Source organism: Hyla sarda, chromosome 3, assembly GCF_029499605.1.
Source record: "Hyla sarda isolate aHylSar1 chromosome 3, aHylSar1.hap1, whole genome shotgun sequence".
NCBI classification, from domain to species: domain Eukaryota; kingdom Metazoa; phylum Chordata; class Amphibia; order Anura; family Hylidae; genus Hyla; species Hyla sarda.
In genome coordinates this window covers 379,486,776-379,506,944 of record NC_079191.1, presented here as the reverse complement: position 1 = coordinate 379,506,944, position 20,169 = coordinate 379,486,776, and the positions used below count along the sequence as shown (strand labels likewise).

The 20,169-nt window shown below is 41.3% G+C and overlaps 1 protein-coding gene and 1 long non-coding RNA gene across 3 annotated transcripts in view; both read right to left on the bottom strand.

Moving 5' to 3' along the window:
* Positions 1-17,040, bottom strand: part of LOC130362832 (uncharacterized) — a 112,414-nt gene extending 95,374 nt beyond the window's left edge. For both annotated transcript variants that reach the window (XR_008891590.1, XR_008891589.1), the window contains exon 1: positions 16,794-17,040. This is a non-coding gene — a long non-coding RNA (uncharacterized LOC130362832). The remainder of the gene's footprint in view (positions 1-16,793) is intronic.
* Positions 1-20,169, bottom strand: part of MACROD2 (mono-ADP ribosylhydrolase 2) — a 2,467,642-nt gene that overhangs the window by 2,235,040 nt on the left and 212,433 nt on the right. The gene's annotated exons all lie outside the window — the stretch shown is intronic.

Sequence of the window (20,169 nt, the reverse complement as noted above, 5' to 3'; positions counted from 1 at the left end):
CATACCCATGGGGTTTTTGTTGTTTTCTTTTTTGTTCCATGTTTTTAACCATGTGAAGTAAAAGCTAAGTTTCATTTATAAATATTTTTGTGAGCTGGACCCATCTCCTCCACTTCCTTTTGTATTGCTTTACATGCCCTTCCGAGACCGTCTCCTTAAATTGGACCCCAAAAAAAAATTTCCGGACGTGGGAGAGGTGGACAGGTGATGAGGGTATACGTGATGTTATCCTCCAAGGGTAGGACAGGGTGCGTAATCATATTACCAATGAGAGATGGAATCTAGAGAGAGGGAGGAAGGCGCCTCATGTGCGGGATCAGCAGGTCTTGTTAGTGGGGGAAGGAGAAGGTAATTCCCAAGCCGCTTACCAGAGTTGGTTGTGCGCCCACACAACAAGGTAAAGCATAGAATGAATATATGTGTTGGTCCACTGCAGCCCTCCTGGGTGGAAGTAGAATCAAAACAGAATGACCGTAAATTCAGGAGTTAGTCCGGCGCAGAGAGGAACCATCAGGGAGCCAGATAAAATCAATGGATTTATGAGATGCAACGCTTTTCACTGCGCATGCCTGATGAAGCTGCGCAGCGAAACGCGTTGCATCTAATAAATCCATTGATTTTATCTGGCTCCCTGATGGTTCCTCTCTGCGCAGGACTAACTCCTGAATTTACAGTCATTCTGTTTTGATTCAATGAGAGATGGAGGGAAACATGTCTTAAAGTATAACATGCAGCTTTATACGGCTTTAATATCCCCTCATCACCTTCCTTCCCAGATAGAATTACCAGCTGCTCGAAATGTCACACCCCTTTCACCAATCTATTTCATGGCGTATGGGAATGCTCTCAATCAGCAGACTACTGGCAGCAGCTATGCTCATATATAAGGGATCATTGGCGTATCATACTCCCATTCACTCCCCAAGCATGTCTCTTTCACCAGTTGCGCCCACTGGAGGAGGGGGAGGGAAGGGGAGAGGGGGTCCCAGGCATAATTCATGTAGTACTTCTAGTAGCTCTACGTTGTTTATTTCTCAAATGGTTGGACTCACAAACTCCGGATCTGCCCTTGTTGGTTTCGCAAGTGAAACTGTTCCTTGGTGTCGATAGACTAAACGCGGAAAGACATAGCAATACAGGTACCAAACGGTTTTTCAAGAAATGGACCTCCTTCATAATTTCTAATTTCACCCCTTCAGAGATTCAGAGCATAGTGCGTCCCTTTAGACATACTACTTGGTATAATGTTGAGTCTTTGAAAGGTACTTTGGGAGCCCTGGAGTTACCAGATTAGAGATGGTTTCTCTAGAGCTTTAATGGATAATTCATAAGGACATTGGCTGGTGGGGGAAGGAATTTTCATTTAATTTACATGACTTTGAAATGGGCCTTTACGGATGCGGGGTAGCGTGGGGAGATGGGGAGGGGAATGAAGGATTGGTTTTAGATATTTCTTGCTCATCGAGAAGGACCCTGTATGCTTCACTACTTATCAGGGTAATGTTATGTTACCGCATAATTGGATGTTTCAAGACCACTGTTGAGATAATTTCTTCTCTGTAGTACTTGACTTGATCTGTGCCAAATTATTCATTTACACATGACTGTATACTGATGTTTTTGTTATGTATTGGAAAATTGTTCCTGTTTAATAAAAATATATATATATAAAAAAAAAAACTGTTAGCTAAAAATGATCAATGGAAATCAAATTTATCAACCCATGGAGGTCTGGATATGGAGTCACACTCAAAATCAAAGTGGAAAACCACACTACAGGCTCATCCAACTTTGATGTAATGTCCTTAAAACAAGTCAAAATGTGCCTGTATGACCTCCCTACAACGCCTGGGAAGGCTCCTGATGAGGTGGACAGTCTGTGGTGCAATGTGACATTGGTGGATGGAGCAAGATATGATGTCCCAGATGTGCTCAATCGGATTCAGGTCTGGGGACCGGGAGGGCCAGTCCATAGCATCAATGCTTTCCTCTTGCAGGAACTGCTGACACACTCCAGCTGACAGTCTAGCATTGTCTTGCATTAGGAGGAACCCAGGGCCAACTGCACCAGCATATGGTCTCACAAGGGGTATGAGGATCTCATCTCGATACCTAGTGGCAGTCAGGTTACTTCTGGCAAGCATTTCTTTTTATTTTTATTTTCTTCAGTATATCGGCATTAATACAAGACACAAGACTGGGCGGGCTGAAACTTGTAGTTACCACGGCCGATACGTCACTCAGTCATGTGACCCGGATCTCCGGGTCACCTGATCGGGAGGACACTATAGTAATGCGTCCTCCTCCTTGGTAGCGCGATCTGGATCTCTAGATCACGTGAATGGGGGAACGCCATGACGACGCATCCCCTTCCATGAAAACGCAATGCTGCAGTCATGTGACTGGCCGCACTTCCGGGTACATCAGATCGGACGGCCGAATACAGAGACAGGGGGCGCGTGAAGATTAAACAAGTTTGGCGTCCCACGTAATATCCGGCCGTCGCTGCACACCTATACAGGTTAGTGAATTCAGCAAGGGCTGCCCTCATTGGCCTGTGGACTACAGGGAGGGGCTAAAACACACTATTATATCCGGATGCAGAGTCAGTGTCAGCATGGCCACTAGCAGTCCTCACACATCCTGCTCCTTATCGGCCATCCAGGATTGTCTCCCACCTGACTGCCCCCAGATTATCCCCTGATGAAAGGGGGGGGCGTGAAACGCGTTGGGACTATGCACCAGAGTGATCTACCAGTCAAACTCTGATAAGTATAGGGGTTCAGTACTTTTTACTGCATTACAGACCTGTAGCCTTTGTAAGGTGATTGTGTGCCAGCTGATCTATGATTGTGTGAAGTCGACTGGGACTTTAGTAGTATTGACATTATATGTTTCTTTACTAAACCTGACTATGATGGATACCCTGTCTTAAGTTAAACATCTGTGATTTGTTGTATACTACTGTATTATGGTGAATATCTTGCCTCAACAATAACTGAACATCTGTGATTTGCTATATACCACTGTAACTGGCTGTGCCTGCAATAACATCATCACCAGCATTGTGTAAATAGAGATTTTGGATGACATGTATGAACCCACATGTGTATGCATGCCATCTGTAATCCATACTTTATTTATTTTGGAAATCTTTCTGAAATAAATGCTGGACAGCTTATATTATCATTAGGCTGCCCACCACTTGAGTGATCTAGGCTAAAATAATTAATTTTGATAATTTTGACCTTATATCCATGGTCCATTATCCAGGTCTCACTGTGATATCATTAGATACAGGTCATCCTTCCCTGTCCTATAGTCAGATAGGGCTCCCCAGTGAGATAGAGAGCCCCTTTCCTTTTTGTCCTAGGACAGGTACATCTAAGGACAGAACAGGCCTAGGTTCCGGAGCTGGGCCGCCCTTATAAGGGCGTTAACTCCGCCTAGCGGTAGGAGTAGCTGGAGGGAAACAATAGGGTGAGCTATAGGTAGTGGCCACACGCACCAATTGGTCTTATATACCGCCCTGTAGGACCCTACCCAATCTTTCCCTACCTGTATCCCACATTTAGGTAGGTAACACATATATATATTGACTGGTAAATACCTGTGTGCATTTTTTACTATATTATTTGTAAGACTGCAATTGCGACCAATTATCAGGGTTGTTTTGCAGCAAGAATATTTTATTCAATTTTTTTTTTCGTGTTTGGCTATCGGATCATAAGTGGATCCTGGATTAATGCTAGTACTAGAGTGAAAGCACTGCCAGCATTCAAAAAAATCAGCCAGGATGCATAGGAACTGAGAAGTGGTCTGTGGTCACCACCTGCAGAACCACTGTTTTATAGGGGGTGTCTTGCTAAGTGCCTATAATTTCTACCTACTGTCTGTACCATTTGCACAACCACATGTAAAATTGATCAGTGTTGCTTCCTGAGTGGACAGTGTTGCTTCCTGAGTGTTGCTTCCTGAGTGGACAGTGTGATTTTACAGAAGTGTGATTGACTTGGAGTTACATTGTGTTTAAGTGTTCCCTTTATTTTTTTGAGCAGTGTATGTATGTTCCAGCATCACTTCCAAACGGCTAAAGATATTAACATGAAACCTGGTTCACATAGGCCCTTATTTACTAAGAGTGGAGTGTAGGTTTCTTTGTGGGTTTTAATTCCCTACAATTTATTTTCCACGGTATTTACTAAGGTTTCGCTACATTTTCCACTTTCCCTACACTTTGCTTTTTTTTAACACCTGCTCTGATCTGTAGGGTTTTCCTCGGATCAAATCCACCACATTTTATGTGGAAACCTTAGTAAATATGTTTTTTTTGGTGAAAATGTTGGGAACACGACCTGGCGCACAACCAGACAAAACATGTCAGGTTTGCAATAGTAAATGAGGGCCATATTATTTATATGTAAACTACAAACATAGGATAGGTAATTTAACCCTTACCCACCCCCATTTGCGAGAGTCGGGGTTATTGTTTAACCCCTTACGACCACGGACATAAATGTACGTCCTGGTGCGGGGATACTTAACGCACCAGGGCATACATTTACGTCCTGTACATGACATTTACGTCCTGTCTAGTCAAGCACTGCAGGTCCCGACTGCTATTGCCAGGCGGGGACCCGCCGGTAATGGCAGACATCAGCGATCGCGCTGATGTCCGCCATTAACCCCTCAGATGCCGTGATCAATAAAGATCACGGCATCTGATGCAATGCACGTGTTTAAATGGATGATCGGATCGCTAACGTCGCGGCCTCCGTCCGTCTCCTGGGATCTTCTGCTCTGGTCTGAAATCGAGCAGACCAGAGCAGAAGATCACTGATAATACTGATAAGTGGTATGCCCTATGCATAGCACTAAGCAGTTTTAGCAATCTAATGATTGCTATAAATAGTCCCCTATGGGGATTATTAAAGTGTAAAAAAATAAAAAGGTAAAAAAATGTAAAAAAATAAAAAAAAGGTAAATAAAATGTGAAAAATACCCTCCCCCCCCAAAAAAAATATAAATCTCCCTTTTTCCCATTTTACCCCCAATAAGCGTAATTTTTTTTAAAATTCATAAACATATTTGGTATTGCCACGTGCGTAACTGTCAAAACAATAAAAATATAGTGTTAATGATCCCATATGGTGAAGGGCATAAACACATTTTTTTTTTTAACCCCTTAAGGACTCAGCCCATTTTGGCCTTAAGGACTCAGACAATTTAATTTTTACGTTTTCATTTTTTCCTCCTCGCCTTCTAAAAATCATAACTCTTTTATATTTTCATCCACAGACTAGTATGAGGGCTTATTTTTTGCGTGACCAGTTGTCCTTTGTAATGACATCACTCATTATATCATAAAATGTATGGCGCAACCAAAAAACACTATTTTTGTGGGGAAATTAAAACGAAAAACGCAATTTTGCTAATTTTGGAAGGTTTTGTTTTCACACCGTACAATTTCTGGTAAAAATGACATGTGTTCTTTATTCTGAGGGTCAATACGATTAAAATGATACCCATTATTATATACTTTTATATTATTGTTGCGCTTAAAAAAAATCACAAACTTTTTAACCAAATTAGTACGTTTATAATCCCTTTATTTTGATGACCTATAACTTTTTTATTTTTCAGTATAAGCGGCGGTATGGGGGCTCATTTTATGCGCCATGATCTGTACTATTTTTTGATACCACATTTGTATATAAAAAACTTTTAATACATTTTTTATAATTTTTTTTTTAATAAAATGTATTAAAAAAGTAGGAATTTTGGACTTTTTAAAAATTTTTTCGTTCACGCCGTTCACCGTACGGGATCATTAACATTTTATTTTAATAGTTCGGACATTTACGCACGCGGCGATACCAAATATGTCTATAAAAAATGTTTTTTACGCTTTTTGGGGGTAAAATAGGAAAAAACGGACGTTTTACTTTTTTATTGGGGGAGGGGATTTTTCACTTTTTTTTACTTTTACTTTTACAATTTTTTACATTTTTTTTTACACTTGAATAGTCCCCATAGGGGACTATTCATAGCAATACCATGATTGCTAATACTGATCTGTTCTATGTATAGGACATAGAACAGATCAGTATTATCGGTCATCTCCTGCTCTGGTCTGCTCGATCACAGACCAGAGCAGGAGACGCCGGGAGCCGCACGGAGGAAGGTGAGGGGACCTCCGTGCGGCGTTATGAATGATCGGATCCCCGCAGCAGCGCTGCGGGCGATCCGATCGTTCATTTTAATCGCGAACTCCCGCAGATGCCGGGATCTGTATTGATCCCGGCACCTGAGGGGTTAATGGCGGACGCCCGCGAGATCGCGGGCGTCGGCCATTGCCGGCGGGTCCCTGGCTGCGATTAGCAGCCGGGATCAGCCGCGCATGACACGGGCATCGCTCCGATGCCCGCGGTTATGCTTAGGACGTAAATGTACGTCCTGGTGCGTTAAGTACCACCTCACCAGGACGTACATTTACGTCCTGCGTCCTTAAGGGGTTAAAGTCCAAAATTGCTGCTTTTTTGTCACATCATATTCCAAAAAAATTATATAAAATGTATTAAAAGTTTTATATATGCAAACGTGTTATCAATAAATTTTGAGGACGGGGCATGGGGTCGAGATATTAGGACAGGATATGAGGTCGGAATATGAGAAGGGGATTTGGGGTCGGGATATGAGGACAAAAGCTTCCTCTTTTGTTGCTTTTCCTCCCCCACAAGAATTAGGTAGGAAAAACCGGGCAGCCGGCCATGCATCTCATGATAGAATTTCCAGCATGTCAGTATATTTTGGTTGGGTGCACATGTTTATAAAATGGCACACTGAAGATGGCATACAGTTAGAAATACTTTTTCTTGGTTGTCTTGGTTGTATTTACCCTGAAGGCAAAACATATTAAATACAATGACAGTGTACAAAACACTATCAATCTCTACTCCCAGTGGGAACCTAAGAGCTTAAATGCAGCATAGCAGAACATTTGCCAGACATGACAGCCTGATGTTACACTTACTTAAATGCATCTATTATTTGACATCTATAGAATATAGAATTCAGATGGCAATTATATATCATTTTCACTTTCCAAAATATAAGTGCAATTTAAGCATTTTATCATACAGTTATAGCAGAGCGGAAATTGTAATTTGAAAAGATTCAGAAAGTAACGTGCTGCCCAACCCCCTATGGATCTCTGGAATGATGGCTGAGCTGTGAGAAAGGAGAACAATTTATTATGAAACATGCTGGCATGACAAACCAAACCTCCTGTTCAGGTGACATCACCACACAAGGTGTTCCTTCTGACAGCAAAAGATATGTGCCCACAGCTTAAAGAAAGAAAGAAAAAAACAAAAAACACCCCTAAATTCCAACCACTCCGAAGCCTCTGTCATCTAGACCCAAAGATCTCAGATTGTGCAGGAACTCAGCATGCAGAAAATACGTACAGAAGAGGGAACATATTCATTAGGGGTTATAGGTAAGGGACCAGCTGGGAAGAAAAAACTGTGCGCTAGGGAACGTCTCAAGTGCACCTTGAGCCTCATTTACATATTAGAATTTTTAACAATATCTCCGGAATGGTCACACCTGGTAAGGTAAGGTAACCATTAACAGGCAAGTACCAGCAGTTAGTAGGGGGTGATGCTGCCGACAGATTTCCTTATAAGTATCTGGATATTATCAGTAAATCTGAGTCATTGATGCATCAGCTGTCTCTTTCTGCATATCCGGCAGAGGTCAGTAACTGGCTGCTGCATCAGGTGCAAAGTATACATGATGTTATAACAGCACTTTTGAAGGGAACATCCAAGAGGTGGCATATTTTGGGTTAAATAAAGGCTTGTAAAATATTTTTTTTTACTAGAAATCCCTTTAAAACTTACCTATAGTCGTTTTTTATGTGAAAATCTGCCTGTTTGATTAGATTTAGAGTGGTGACAGGATGATTTCAGTGCTATCACTGCTGCCCAATAGTCACCCCCCCCTCCCATGGTGCACAGCTATTTCTTATTCTCTCCAATTCAGGGGGGGGGGGACAGGGCTGAGCTGTGTGCCATTAGTACACACAGTTGCTTCCTCCCTTACTTCTCTGGCCAATCACAGCACAACACATCACATACTCCTCAGTGCTATGCCATGGCATTAGTACTCTGCCCCTAGACAGGGTACTCTGCCGATAGACATCTTATCCCCTATCCAAAGGACCCCCATGATCTCTGTGCAGCACCCGGAATTTGTTTAGAACGCTGAGTGCAGGCACCGGGGCTTGTGACGTCTCGGCCATGTCCCCTTGTGATGTCACACCACGCCCTCTCAATGCAAGTCTATGGGAGGGGGCGTGACAGCAGGAGTGGTCGTGTTCCGAACGCTGAGGCAGTAGAGTACCCCTTTAAGCTTATGAAAGTGCACTGAATAGGCTTGCATTGTGCTGGCTGAGAATCTGCACAGAACTACTACTATAGATGGCATGTGGAGGGAGAAGGGGGTTTCTGATGTACTGGATCTTTGCAAGGTGCTATGAAAGCCGGTAATTTCTCACTGGTAATTCTGTTTCCTCGTAGTCACGACAGTACCACCAGAAAGATGGACTCCTCCCCCAGGGAGAGGAAACCTGAAGATTAAAAGGAAGTGCATCTCTCCAAAGCTCCAGTGAGTTATGGAGACATAGTAAACACTTTCAAATGGTTAGCATACATAAAAAAAATTATTATCAAAACTAACCTACCGTAAAAAAATAGTACAAAACACCTTTTGTAAAAAAAACCATAGGTGGGAATAGGTTGGGGTGCTGTTGTGACTACAAGGAAACAGAATTACCGGTGAGTAATTACCACCGTCACGACAGCACCACCAGAATACCAGAGAAACCTAGGTTGGGATAACAGCCTGAAGAACCCTACGACCGAAGAATAAAGATGAAAACTCGCCCAAATTAAGCCTATAGTGAAGGTATAAGGAGATGACCAGGTGGCTGCTCTACAAATTTGCTGAATAGAGGAATCTCTTTTTTCTGTCCATGAAGAAGCCATAGCTCTGGTAGAATGGGCTTTATGATTTAAGGGAGGTGCTAACGCTGCTGAAATGTAGGCAGTGGCAATAGCCCTTCTAATCCACCTAAAAATAGATTCCCCTGAGGCTTTCTCACCCTTTCTAGATCCAGAGATTTGAACAAAGATTTCCTAAAGGAGCTAGTTCTGTGTAGATATTCAATTACACACCTATGCACATTTAACATATGGAATTTCCTCTCTCCTTCATTAGGATTGTTACAGAAGGAAGGAAGGACTATTTCTTGAGAAACATGAAAGGAAGAAACCACTCTTGGCAGAAAGGCAGGGTCTAGTCTTAGTACAATTCAACCCTCCAGTATCTGAGTGTATGGTGCACTTGACGATAAGGCCACTATTTCTCCTACTCTTCTAGCAGATGTAATTGAAATTAATAAGGCAGTGTTTTGGGCTAGAAATTTCAGAGTCACTGAGGAAAGACGTTCATAAGGATCTAGGCACAAAGAGTTAAGCACAATAGTGAGGTCCCAAGAAGGTATCTTACCATCACTTCACAGTTGCAGTCTTTTAACAGATCTAATGAATCTAATGATCCAGGGATGGTCCGCTATTTTTTACTAAACAGTGCACCCAAGGCAGAGATAAGAACTTTTAAAGTAGCAGCATTTAGACCTTTTTCAAAACCTCTTGAAAGAAAGTCTAATATAGAGGCAATATTTGGTTTCTCTAAGTCAATGGAGGAAATATTTGCAGATTCCAAATACTTATTCCATATCCTAAAATATATATCTTTCAAGTAATGGGTTTCCTACTTGCTTGAAGCGTAGTTATCTAAGCATCAGAAAGACCCATTGCATTTGAGTATCACCCTCTCAAGAGCCAGGCCGTCAGGTGCAAACTGTGAACTCCGGGTGGACAATGGGTCCCTGAATAAGCAGATCCCGAAGTTCCGGAACCATCCAAGGGTCTCTGACTGACATTTTCCTGAGACAAGAGAACAAAACGGGGCAATCAGAATGACAGTTGCCTTGTCCTCCCTAATCTTTTTTTATTACTCTGGTAAAAAGAATCAGGGGAGGAAAGGCATATGCCAGGTCCCAGTCCCAAGTCTGTGACAGTGCATCTATATTGCCAGAGGCCTGTCTGCTGTAGACAGAGAGTAAATTGCTGATTTAGCGGTTCTTTCTGGTGGCAAACAGGTCTCTCTGAGGTTCTCCCAAAAGAGATTACCTTTGGTTTCAGCTGCCACTCGCCTTGAAGTACAGGATGTCAACTGAGATCATCTGCTCTGTAATTTAGTTCTCCTTTTAGATGCACAGCTGATATAGAATTTAGATAGGTCTCTGCCCAGGATAGGATCTGAAAAGACGTCATTAGACCAGGGCTTCTTGTGGTACCTTGTCAATTAATTGCAGACACAGCAGAGATATCAGACAAAATATTTACATTCGCACCCATAATAGAAGACCCCCTAACATTTGAAGGGTCCTTAGGACCACTAGCAATTCTTTATAATTAGATGAAGAGTCCTGTAAGTCTACTCCCCAACACCCCTGAAGATCCCGGGACCCCAAATTAGGGATCGACCGATATCGATTTTTTAGGGTCGATACCGATACCGACAAGGAGGAAAATGTCCAGATATGGTACAAAGATTCTGTCTCCTTCCCGAATGTGTTCTGCCATTTCCCCCACAATCTTGGTAAATACTCTTGGGGCCACTGATATGCCAAATGGGAGAGCACATATTCCGGCGCTGGACGAGTGATTGAAGGAGATCAGCAGCAGATATAAAAGCCAGGTAGGTTTAAACCTACCTGGCTTTTAAATCTGCTGCTGCTTTCCTGCAATTACTCGTCCAGCGCCTGAATCTTTCCTGTATCTCCAGTCACCTAATCGCTCATCAGTCTCCAGGAAGGCTGCGGACGACTTGGTTATTATCCTCATGCGCTATCCATTGTTGTGTGTGAGTTCACAAAACCTAATCTGATAAGCGGCTGTAGATGTTCCCTTCCCCCCTCAATCTGATCCTGAGGTTCTACACACGGAGTGCCTTCTATCTTCTTTTCTTTCAAACAGGAGAGCACAGAACTGAAGATGTAACAGTTGTGAGTTCACACACATTGCCAGTCTTAGATACCTGTGAAAGCTTACGTGAATTTGGACATGTAAGTAAGCATCTCTCAAATGTAGAGATGCCATAAAACAGTCTTTTGACAGTAGATTTATTGCTGATTTTAAAGTCTCCATTTTGAATCTTTTGTATTTCAGGTACAGATTTATAGGTTTTCGGTTTATTATGAGTCATACCGTCAATTTTAGGAGATCTATCCCAATTCATAGTGACCTCTTCATCAAAGGGATATTTCCTCTTTATGGCTCTTGGAATAAAAGACTATCTGGATTATCCCATTCCTTTTTTATAAGTTGTGTAACTGTTTTATGAACCGGGAAGACCCTACGCTTTTTAACTTCCAATCCCTCAAACATTATGTCTTTGATTGATTTTTGCTCTCTTGGTTCCTTAAGGCCCGTAGATGACCTTACAACCTTAACAAGCTGGTCAGTATCTTCTATAAGGAATACAGGCTTGCACGGGAGGTCCTCACCCGAAGATAGAAACTCATCCCCTGTAGAAAGATACATTTGACCTTCCCTTAGAACAAGAAATAAAAGACAGAATCAGTGTAAAATAAATATAAATTAAATACCTCATTTAGAATGAGTCGAAATCAACCCTTCTTCCTCATCCAAAATAATAAGAACAGAAGGGAAAATCACAGGTTGAGTTGTGGCGGGAGCAGCCAATATCCCTTTAAGGGAGTCCTCAATCTGCCTTTTAACCATTTCCTGCATCTGGAGTAGCAGATTCGGGGTTTCAAAAGTTAGAACCCTATTAGTACAGGATACATAATCTGCCACTAAAGCTGCCTTGCATATAGCGCATTCTCTATTTTTGCTCTTTTTGGACACCTTCCAAGGGATATCCTAAAAAACAAAAAAATTAACATCAGATACCCCAAACAAAAATAGTAAAAACACTTGCCCCATAGCCAATTTATGCCAAGGAAGGGGTCCGGTCGGATGTCTATGAACGATCCCGCTTGACCGAGTCCTCCATGAAGTTCATGCTGCAGAGCACTCCCTCCTGGAAGCTTATCTTGAAGAAGCCGGCTGTCCAGTGCACCAAAGGCAGGAAGTGCTAGTGAATTTCCTCTTAAAACTTCTGCCCCACCCCCGAGACCAGGCATCTGACATCACATCCTGTCTTGTTTGCAGAGTTCCAGCCGTCACTTCCTGTTACAGACATAAGACGCAAACCCCGCCTACAACATGGCCGTAGCCACCAGAGCTCTCCGCGAGACCCCACAGATGCCCCGACTTACTCCTCAGCCCGACGAGCAAGCCGGACAGCATGCAGGTAACTCAAGGACAGAATGAGCTAGCTGTTACCCGCTCCTACACCAGAACTACGGGTCAGAACGGGAGATTAGGAGAGAGGCAGGTGGAGGGAGCATGAAGGCAGGTGGTAGCATAACACCAACGCTGGAGGCACACTGGATGACCCCCAACCAGGGGTCCTCAGAGACCTTAGTCTCCCCAAGCACCGCTGGGTATGCCGCCTCCCAGGTCCCCCCAACCGACAGCATTTTCCTGAGACATGGAACTCCAGGCTTCCCAAGGGACAGGAGAGATGTATTTCCTTTTAAACTTCAGGTTTCCTGTCCCTGGTGGAGGAGTCCATCTTTCTGGTGGTGCTGCCATGACGGTGTGGAAAGCAGACATGAAAGAAACAGCAGGACAGCAAGGAAAGTGTTAACCTAAGCACTAAATAGGCTAGCACTGTGCTTGGGTATAAATTACTATACTACGATAGATGACATACAGGGGAAGAAGGGGTTACTGATGAACTGGCTTTGCAAGGTGCAATGAACAGAAATAAACAGCAAAATAAGGAAATGGTAACACTAAGCACTGCAACTGCTGACATGAGAAGGGGGCATTGCCTTGCTTAGACAGTGCAGATCTTCTGGACACCCACAGATGCTCACAGTCTTTCTTACTCCCCACGCAAAGCACATGCTAAGCACTGCCCCAATCCCTATAATACATCTTGCTGAGACTGTTATTAGAGATGGATTTCCCATCAAAGTATCAAAAATCAAAAAGGCTATTAAATGGAGGGAAGTAGTTTGAAATGACAGTGCTCATGTAAACAAGCCACCTGCTTAGACAAGCCTACAACTCATTTTTACTATAAGGAAGGCAATGTTCGATCAGAGCAGTCCATAGTATCTATAGGAGGAATCTGTGTTAACTTTCTGGCACCAGTTGATTTAAAAATAAAAATAAATTTCTACCGGTGTACCCCTTTAATACAGCAGCTTCTTTGGAAGTAATAATAAATAAATAAAAAATCAGGCCCAGTGCCGATCTGTAAAATAGGTGTTTGTGACTTTTAAAATAAGTATAAATATTTTCAAAAATGTATACAGAGTAATCTGTTTATGCAATCCCATGAATTATATTTTCAGATACTATACTCTTTACAAATCTTTAATGAACTTAAAGCTTTTTATAATGGAGTGTTTTGCTTTTTTAACTGCCCACTCTATGTTCTGAAAGCTTCTACATTATATTAAGACAATGCTCCAAAACTGATAGATGCAGAAAACAGAACAATTCAGCAGCAATTTATCCAGTTCAGACATCTGCCCTTTGCTGTACTACAGAATCCTGATGGGCAATTTGGACACAGTCCCCCATTTGAAGGACAGGGCACACTGCCAGACACTATAGAGCCTTATTCATGAGATAGGCCATCCTCTCTCTGTGCATTTTCATCTGGGAATTACTACTCTCAGCCAGCTTTGGGGAAGATTTGGAGTAATTTTGTTCTTAATTTACCGATTAAATTGACAACATAAGATCCTGGGATTGGTGCCTAAATGACATGTGCCTGTTAACAGTGGCAATGCAACTCTCTATTGGCTGCCAATAGTCTATCCAAATTCCAAAACTTGTCAAATGTTATTTCTTAAAGGGTGGATTTAAAAAAAGGATTTATTGGAAAACACCACTTCACTGCAGTTTATTAGCCAAATGCAGAGGTAGATTCAAAATATAAAGGCAAGATATATACCTCTCAATACTTTTGGAATTTACTTTTGGTTTTGGCTTAAAAAGCTGCTTAAAAAAAACTGTAATGTTTTTTTGCAAAAAAAAATAAAAAAAAATAAATGCTGTATGCGAAACCACCCTTATTGAGTTATCTATGAGATTAGTGAGGTTGATAGTGTTGGATACAACCAAACATGTGCTGAGATTGCAGAATAAAAGAAAAAAAATTGTTATTGCAATTTTCTATAAATTTTAGGGCTTGTTCACACTCAGAAATCTCTACTCACTAAATTTAGACCAGCAATTCCATTTGGAGATTCCATCTAAAGGCCGCCATTATCTCCTTTGACGGAAATGCAATCTGCACGTAATTCCGCCGAAAGAATAAACATGTTCATTTTTTCGGCTGCTCAATTTCAGCCACTGGAATTCCATAGTGTGAACATGTCCACGGAAGTTTCATTAACACCAATGTTAAGGTCCAAACAGCAGAATTCCCAAGCATGCAAAAAAAAAGTATTCCGCATGCAAAAATGATGTAGTGTGAACATACCCTAAAGTGTCTAGAGTGAGGGAGAATGGAGACCAAACCTCTTCTTCTGCAAGACCGAGTGCTGCTCTACCGGGAATGCTGGAAGTATTAGTTTTGCAATAGCTGGAGGCACACTGTTTGGAAACCACTGGTATAGGGTAGAGCATTCAGCAATGGACTCAAAGGCAGCAATAGTAGTCTTCCAACACAGATTTACTGGTTACAGAATTACGTGTTTTGCATCAAACACTGGATGCTTCTTCAGAGGAATCTGAAGCATCCATCATCATCATTTAGCTGATTATCAAGCCAAAATGTACCTGTATCACCAAGAACTAGCTAAATCTTGCAGAATACATGCTTATGCCTTTTTTACAATTCTCTACAGTCAATCCTTGACGCAACACACAAAAAGACTACACATGACTAGTGATGGCATCTTGTATGTAACATTGTATTTTATAATCTCTCCTTTGATGCTCTTACGTTTGGACAAATGTTATCCAGATGTGAGGTTTTTATTTTAATTGTAAAGAAAAAATGTACTGCGATGACAAAAAATTTTTTAACCTTTATTTTGTAAAACAACACTTAATTTTCAATAGCTTGGAAACACTGAGGTGCGATACAATTCTGTCATTTGTTCAGCGGCACACTTAAATCCTGTAGCTATGTTTATGACCCAAAACATGCAGATGTTCTGTCAACATGAAAGTAAAATCCAAGCTCTTCATATTTGTCGGCAGATATTACTGATGCAGCGCAAGGCAATGGCTTTCCCAGCTGTGGATTGATGCCTTTTTCAGGCTATTTGTCACTTAGCTTCTCCCTGGCCTTATGTCTCCGTGCAGTAGGATTGAAATTTTTAAGTAATCAATACCATATGTTTCATGCTTGGCTAAAAGAGCAAACAGGATCTCAGGGATTTCTTATGTTAAAATAAGCAAACAATCCCCATGTACCTCATAGATGTATTACCAGGCTCTGGACACGGAGAAGTAATAACGAAATCTATCAATATGTGCTCTGAGAAATCAAAGTAGATTACTGAGTATTTGCTTTTTTTCCTCTGTTCCTTTTGCAATTTAAACTAATAGCACACACAGAAAATCATTCCACGACTTCTGAGCTGGCCCACCTTTATTTAAAAAATTTCCTACAGTAAGACTGGATTAAAAAAAAAACTCTGATGGGGTCACTCACATTAGGGCAGGTTGTTCAATGCTTGACATCAGAAAACTAGCGAAATAAGGTTTGCTAAAAAAAAATAACTTTTTTTTTTACTGTGATAAACTACTTCTGCTCTTTGTCATTCTGTGTTTGTTGCAACAAGGTTTTTTCCGTAAAAATGTTTTGACGTTTCCAAGCTAGATTTCTGGCGTCAAGCACTGATAAATTTCCTCCATTGTGCACATAACACCGCATCCAATCACTGGCCTTAACCGTCAAGTATCATATAAGCAGAACTACTAATTTAGACGACAGTAAGGCTAGATTCTGAAGCTCAGAAATTTCCGCCTACAAGTTACGCTCGGAAATTTCGGTGCAGCAGAATCCCGCTGCACAGTGCTTAGTCATTTTGGGTGGAATCCATTGCGTCAGCTGAAAAATCCCCTTCCCCAATAAAAATGTAAATTCTCCCTTTTTCCCATTTTACTCCCCCCAAAAAGAGTAAAAAAACCATACATTTTTTAATAAACATTCGTTATCGCCACGTGCATAAATGTCTGAACTATCAAAATATTATGTTAATTATCCCGTGCGGTGAACGGCATATATGTAAAAAATGTAAAAAGTTCAAAATTGCTGCGTATGCGGAAAAATTTTAAAGTTATAAGTGGTCAAAATAGGGCAATTTTAAACATACTGATTTTGTACAAAAGGTTTGATATTTTTTTTAAAGCGGTACAATAATAGAAAAGTATGTAAAGATAGGATTCATTTTAATCGTAAAAAGAGTTATGGATTTTAGAAAAAAATCGGCCTGGTCCTTAAGGTCAAAATGGGCTTGGTCCTTAAAGGAAAACTGTCACCTTGATCACCCACACTAAACTTAATAAAGTGGGTTATAGTGTGTGTGACCAGGAATCCAAAGAGATGTCACTTACTATTATTGGTGCTGTGTTTCCCAAAATAGTGGCTGGCGAATTTCCCTCTCTGAATTCAGGGAGTCACGCGCAGTAGGCGGGGTCCCGCTGGCTGGCCGCCCCTGCTTCTTTCCGTCTTGTCAATCAGTCTTCCCCTTATTTAGCATATTCATATTCTGCAACTCCACGTCCTAGTGTCGGTAGAGCGCATGCGCCGGCAGCTCTACAGCTCTCACATGACTACAGCTCTCACATGACTGCTTACAGCAGTCAGAGCTCAGGACTTAAGAGAGCTGTATGTAAACTGCCAGCGCATGCGCTTTACCGACAGAGCACAGCACTCACATGACACATGACTCGCGTCACTAGGACGTAGAGTCGCAGAATATGAATATGCTAACTAAGGGGGCAGCTGATTGAGAAGATGGAAAGAAGCAGGGGTGGCCAGCTGGCACAATTCTCACATTTTGGACATGTATGGCATATCCTGTGATATGACTTTGGCCATAATACCATCAAAAACTTATTTAGAGTTAGGACTTGGAGGAGGTTTGGGTATAGGTACAGTAACTACATGCATAATTAAAATTCATACCTTTTTCTTTAAAGTTGTGAAACCCTCAAGCAGATTAAAATTCAATGAATAATTCCTGTTACATTGACTAAGATATTAATTAAAAATCTTCTACTTTTCATGTGCACAGGTTTTATAAAGGAGAAAAGGCTTCTAAGCAATCTGGCAAAAGCTATCCTGGGGTTTAGATTGCATAGAATCTATTCATCGTATTACAGTATTGTAATACATTACAGACTCTCAACACCTAAAATGCATTTTACACCCCAGGGCTTAGTGGTAAAAGTCTTGATTGCGACTATTAAACTGTAACTCCATTTGGCTGTCGAATAAAGAATAATTTTACTAATCCCTCATCCTTGCAAGAATAAGTTATGCAAAAAAAGAAGAGAAAATCTAACTACTGGGCAAAATCTGAACTCATTATGGGTAAAGCCTTATCTCCTTATAAACAATGTTATCTCGGTGCCATAAAATCCCTGCTCTGATCCATCAACATGGAGATTCTGCTGGTCATTTATACAAGCATTTGTCAAATATATGACAGCTGTTATCTCAGCACAGAATGTGACAACATGATGGTAACAAACACTGTGTACAGACAGGCCCCTTATCTCAGAGACCTAGATTCTTCTGCAAAGCATTGTAAATCATTGTCCTCTATATCTGGATCCCACCAAAGCATTTGTTTTATATCTATCACTGGTTCAAAAACAAGAGCGTACAGATAAATGGACCATTCTAAAAGATCTGCAGTAAAAGTATGTCTCAATATGATTACACATTATAGATAAATATATGGACACACACATACATACTGATCAGCTATTGACTAAAACCACCTGTCTTATATTGTGTAGGCGCCGCTTGTGCTGCCTTAACAGTTCGGACCCATTAAAGCATGCAATCCAAAAGGTCTATGACAACAAGATGTTAGCAGAGGTTTCTATACATTGTAAGGTGAGGCTTTTCCAAGCACTTCCCACAGATGTTCAATAGAACAGAGTTCTGGGGACTTTAAGAGAGCACCTTGAATTCTTTGTCATGTTCCTCAAACCACTACTGAACTACAGCAGCCTGAAAGAGGCCATTGTCATTAGGCAATACCTTTATATGCAGCGGTGTACTTGGTCCATACAATGTTTACATTTACATGGTATGTGTGATCAGGTTTCAAAAGCAACCACGCTGTGAAGTTCCAAGTTTTTCCAGCAGAACATACAGAGTATTAGACTGCCTCTGCCCACCTGCCTATAAAGGTGCCATCTCTTTCCCATGTAAATAACAAACTAACAGTTGGCCGTGACATAAAATGTGATTCCTCAAACCAGGAAATTTTCTTCCACTTCAAAATGTTTCAATTCTGATGTAAACATGCCCAAAGTTAGAATCATACAATAGTCCAAAAAGTCTTAGTGTGCTGAAGCTAAGGGCCCTTGGTCAACATCTGAAAAACAACCCCAAAGCAGTATTCCTCCTCCAACAAACTTTACAGTTGCTGCAATGTAGTCCAGCAGATAACGTTCTCTTGGTTGAGAAACTTTGCCAAACTCACATCCATACTGCTCCCGAGTCCAGTGGTGCCATGCTTTACTCTACTCTACACTACACTAATGTTTGCATTGTGCTTGGTATGTAAGGCTTGCATGCATTCTGATCAACCATGGAAACCTATGCCATGAAGCTTCCTGCAGTTTTCATGCTGATCTAATGGCAGATGAGGTTTGGAGTTCTGCAGTTATTGGGTCAGCAGAGGATTGGAGACTTTTAGAATCTATGCACCTTAGTAGATGGTGTCTCTGCTCTGTAACTTTACATGGTCTGCTACTTCTTAGCTGACGTGTTGTGGTTTCTAAATGCATCCACTTTGTAGCATTATCACTCACAATTGATGGAGGAAGATTTAAGAGGCAAGACATTTTACAAACTGAATTGTCATAGCAATGATATCCTATTACAGTACCGCACTGGAATTCCCTGAGCTCTTCAGAACAACCCATTCCTTCACAAATATTTGTAAAGGCATTGATAGGGGCTGGATTGTATACACACATGACAATGGACCTAAATGAAACACCCAAAGTCAATGATTGAGAGGTGGGGCCTAATAACTTTGACAATATAGTGTATATGCAAAACTTTTATTACATAATGAAAATAGGACTATTCTCTGAACTAGATGATTTCTGCATTAGGCATTCGTTTTCCTGGAACCCCAGACACAAACCTCTAGAGATATCAAATAGCCACAAGCAAATATTTATGAAGAGAGTTCCATTCAACCTCCAGCATGCTCAATGGTATCTAGTTTGACTAACAGGAAAAACCAAAATATACCACACTAACAAAACGTCTCATATAATACGGTATTCTGAAACAGCAGCGACATAATGAATACTAATATGTGTATATGTATCTAACGCTTTCATATAAGACTTGGTTCCATTGGAAGGCTCGAACGGAGAGGTAAAACGGGTTTTCCAAAGTGCTCACACCGCTACGGTAGGTTAAAACCGCAGATATCAATAGTAAAGTAATAAAACGGCTTTAATGACATATAGACATGTCACATGACTTGATAAAGAGAGCTGCGCTCTCGAAACACGTTGTCTATATGTCATTAAAGCTGTTTTATTATTTTACTATTGATGTCCGCAGTTTTAACCTACCATAGCGGTGTGCACCCTTAGGAAAACCCGTTTTTACCTCTTCGTTTGAGCCTCCCAATGGAACCAAGTCTTCTCTGCAAACTCCGTGCATCTAGGGAACCGGGTCCTGGCTGCCGCGCAACTACTCCTGTTTATGTGCAAAAAGGTGTTGAGC